This window comes from Sceloporus undulatus, chromosome 2, assembly GCF_019175285.1.
Source record: "Sceloporus undulatus isolate JIND9_A2432 ecotype Alabama chromosome 2, SceUnd_v1.1, whole genome shotgun sequence".
NCBI lineage: Eukaryota > Metazoa > Chordata > Lepidosauria > Squamata > Phrynosomatidae > Sceloporus > Sceloporus undulatus.
The window spans coordinates 68,264,278-68,268,901 of NC_056523.1; the positions used below are offsets into that span (position 1 = coordinate 68,264,278).

The 4,624-nt window shown below is 38.7% G+C and overlaps 1 protein-coding gene across 1 annotated transcript in view; it reads left to right on the forward strand.

Annotated features, from left to right (window-relative positions):
* The window catches only part of LOC121921492 (centromere protein P), a 207,328-nt gene that overhangs the window by 77,475 nt on the left and 125,229 nt on the right, over nt 1-4,624 (forward strand). The window lies entirely within an intron of this gene.

Consider the following 4,624-nt stretch of genomic DNA (forward strand, 5'->3'; position numbering starts at 1 on the left):
AACCCACAGTTAAAATACAATAGTATAAAACGACTAAAGTACATTCATAGGAGCTCATCTACATTTTAAAAGATCATGATTTAAAACTGACTGGGTAGACCTGCTGGAAGAGATATGTCTTTAATGCTGTTTTAAATGCAGTCAGCACTTTCAGCTGTTGTATCTCTTCTGGCAGGTTATTCCATAGTCTGGGGCAGCAGATAAAAAGGCCCTCTGGGAAACTGTTGCCAGTCTAGTCCTGGCTGGGGCAAACATCTCTCAGAGGACCTGAGTGTACAGGGCAGATTGTACAAGAGAAGCTGATTATGTAGGTAACCTGTATCCAAACCATGTAGGGCTTTAAAGGTAATAACTAACACTTTGTACTTTGCCTGGAAACTAATTGGCAGCTACTGGAGAGTTTTTAGGTTTAATGTGAATGATAATGGATTTTTGTGGGGTTTTCGGGCTATGTGGCCATGTTCTAGAAGATTTTCTTCCTGACATTTCACCAGCATCTGTGGCTGGCATCTTCAGAGAATGCTTGCCTGGAAAAAGTGGGTGTATATATGTGTGTGTATACACACACACAAACTGTGTGAGCCTGGAAATGCAGGAGTGATTTGCATGTGCATTGTTCTGTGCTGATGGCTGGCCTCAGGCTGGGAGGCTAATGTAAAAGAGGATTAGTGTCTGTTAATTGGTGATCATTATCTGCTGGGAAAGCCCCTGACTCTGAGTGATTTCCCATTTGCATTTGCTGAGTCCTCATTTTGCTATGCTTCAGGACTGGTAGCCAAATTTTGTTCACTTTATGGGTTTCTTCTTTCTGGTTTATAATGTTTAATACTAAGTGATATTAATAAAAAATACAGTGTATTACTTTTCTTTTTCAGTGTTCCCGTAACATTCAGTGCATGTCAATTATTTTTATATAATTCTGGTAGTTGAACAATCCTTTTACCGTATTTTCCTGCGTATAAGGCGACTCTTTAAGTCTGCCTTATGCGCTGGATTTTGACCCCAGAGACAGGCGAATGGCATAGCCACCTCTGTCTCTGGGGTCCTTGCTGGGGGGGCCCTCTCTGGAGGCATGAGAGAGGATCTGCGGCAGCTGGGCTTTCGCCGCCATTTTTCTTCCAAAAGGTGATGGGGAAGCGGCTCCAGAGCCGTCCGGACCGAAAAAAAGAGCCGGCCCCTTACTTCTCGCCGCCGCTGCCCGGTATACTCCGATCCTCCAGTGGTTTCAGAAGTCCACCTCGGAAGCTGCTGGAAGATCAGAGTATGTTGGGCGGTGGCGGCAGCAGTGGTGGCAGTGCTGGTGAGAAGTAAAGGGCCAGCTTTTCTTTTTTTTTCTTTTTTTCTTTTTTTTGGCACGGCTGGCTCTGGAACCACATCCCTGCTGCCTTTTGGATCCTCCCTCTGGCCTCCCGAAAGGTCCCCTCCAGCCGGCACGAGACCTCCTCAGAAGAAGCCAGGGACGCTGCTGGCAGGCGACTTGGGGGTCGTCTTATACCCCCAGCCGCCTTATACGCTGGAAAATATGGTACATTTCTGTCTTGTCTGGATTCAGTTTCAATTTGTTTTTCTTTATCTTTCTCTAGCCTTGTTTTGCTGGTTGCAGTGATATGCCTGGTCTTTCTTTCTCTCTTTTTAGAGCTATAATATAGCATAATTTCTTCTTTGCTTATGGTGCACTGTGCCTTTATACTGTCTCTTCATAATCTACTGTTTAATTCATTATAAGTCAGTTGCAAAAAGATTATGATAATCAAATTGATTAAAGATCTTAAAGCAAAAATAGAAGTAAATGAGAAATAGAAAATCAGCCAGAAAGGAACAGGGCCATTGATGATAACCAGTTTTATAATCAGCATGGAAGTTGGGTGGAGGAATAATTAGAAAGTTGGAATTATTCTTTGCATTAATCTTTCCTGAAAAATATGCTAGTGTGCCTGAACCTGAACCTAGTTCACTGACCGAGCCTTCATGAAGTGTCATTAAAATACACAAGTGCATAGCAAATGAACAGAAGTGTTTGCTATTGCATTACTTAAATGCCTTTTGGTATAATTAAAAGATAAATGTGGCATAAGAACAAATCCATGCACACTATAAATATTTAACTGAATTCTTACAACATTCCTGGCTTTCCTCAGAAATAAAGCTATATAGCATCATATGCACAAAAGAATTCAGCTGACTGTAAAATAGAGCATAAATTAATAAATCTCACAAGTTTATGTATTATAAAAAGTTTCTGTTATTGTCACTGGAAGAGCTTTCCCCCCTCAGTATTATGTTATTGGGGAATTATATTGTGGCAGTTAGGAACTCTTGCATATGTAAGACTGTATGCTTATGATATTGCAAATAAAGATTTTGTCCTCTTTGTGGTTTATGAAGTTTTAGGCCTAACTGGAGTGTGTTGTTAACTGTCTGTGGGAGCCCCTCAATTTCTTCTAAAGGTTGATGGAATCATCTAGAATTAGGATATCTCTCTGTATCTGTGGACATATCTTATGAACCCTGGAAAGTGACTGCTTCTAAACCAAGATGGGTGCCATGTTAAAGAGTACTGCCTGAGACAAGCTGATGGCTGGTGTAATCTGAAGGCAGCCAAGAGCCTAGTGTGCCCAGCATATTGCATCACATCTAAGTTTCCGCTGTATATTTTATGCTTTACAGACATTCTATTCCATCTTCCTTGGCTTAAATTTCTCAAATTTTAGCCCAAAGCAGAGTCTGGGCTGTATCACAAGATGATTAGAATCTGTACCAAGATGATACATTCCATTTCTTGTCCAGTATAGTGATCTTGCAAGTTAGTAGAATGTACAAAGCCCTGAGGATCAGCTTTCTATATAACGTCTAGACCTAGGTATGAACTTTGCCTCATTTCTCTCTCCTGTGGGGGTGGCTACTTGACCTTTCCAGTTTGCTACAATATATAATAAAGTTGGTGTGTTAGATGTCGGCAATAGGAAGAAGAGAGAAATCTGCCTTGTCCACAGTGCTCCCCCCCTTTTTTGTCAATAATTAAGTTTCTCACGATGCTGAGAAAAATTAAACCCAATAGCCCAACCCTTTGCGTGCACATTTAGAACTATATTCTGTTGTTTCTTACTCTCAGGGCTGCAGCTTTTGTCACCTAGAGGAAAATAGATGGTAGGTGATGTTCCTTTTTTTGCACCATCCTTGCACCTTCATTGTTCCAGAGAATCTGTCAACCTTCTGGAGTAGACTTTAAGGGATCCAAGGGGCTACAGGAAGAGAACGAATTTTAAGTTCTCTCCATTTTCTATTTGTGGAAATATATTCTGAATGAAACCCTTCTATAAGGATGCTGTTGCAGATGGAGTATAAAGATTGAAGTCTATGTGGATATTTATAAGTATTTAATTTAAATGGAAGAGACAACAGAATGACAATATGAACACTTTTCAGACCATTATTTTTAATGAGCCATAATTTATCATTTTTATTCTCTTAACTTACAGTTAACACTAATAGGACAAGTGCATTAAATATGAAGTTGCCATTTTTATACAGTACTATCATTTAGTTACTCAACTATGATGAAATACCATTTATATTATATGCAGGTTAGATTCTTCAGAGTAATAGTACTCAAACAATAATATGGAAATCATGTATTGTACTAGATCAAGATACGATGGCCACAGTCCAGTGGCTGTAATATACACACAAGCTCTGTGCATTTAGCGACGTATTCCTCTATGCTGCACACGTTTAAAATCCCTGTGGGTGTGCAAATCTTTCCCTTTTGCAATAGAGCACAAGGCCCATAGGATCACAGGCCTTTGTACTGGACCCCAATCTACTATTTGAAGAAAATATTATTTTACAGTATACATCAAAACAGTATATTTATACTGGCCCTGCAGAGAATATAATCCTACTAACAGCAACAACAAATTACTGTAAGATTTCTACATGGTTAACATTTAGCCCATAAGTACTTTTGTTACCAAAAAAGTATACAATTTTAGGGATAAAGTAGATGAATAAATACTAAAGGCATTGAGGCTACTAAGTTACAGTATCAGTCTTGCCTTTCAGTTTACAACAATTATTTAAATATTATGTAATCTGAGCTCTGTACTAGATCATCAAATTAATAATACAGTACCTTTTTAAAGTTTCTTCTTAGCCAGTTTAATTTACTTTTGTTAAATGTTTACAATTGCTGACTTGAAATCTGATAAATATTTATACAGGAGGCATTTGCATATAGTTGAGACAGAACAATGTTGCATTATTTTCTACTGAGAAAAACAATCAACATAGATAGATAGTTTGGACAACAGCAATAGGAAATTATTAATGATAGTCTTCAGCTTTGTGTTCCCAAAGGCTTTTATTCTTAAAAGTTTGCTTAATAAGATGACTTGTAAATGTGAAAAGAATAATCAAAGAGCTTTATGGTATATTATGCTTCTAATGTAAAGTTTGAAATAACAGTAACAGCAAGCAGTTGCAAGTACATTTCTATACTGCTCATCAGTGCACTTAAGCACTCCCTAAGCAGTTTACAATGTGTAAGCTAATTGCCCTCAACAAGCTGGGTACTTATTTAAGTGACCTCGGAAAGATGACAGGCTGAGTTGACCCTGAGCCCCTG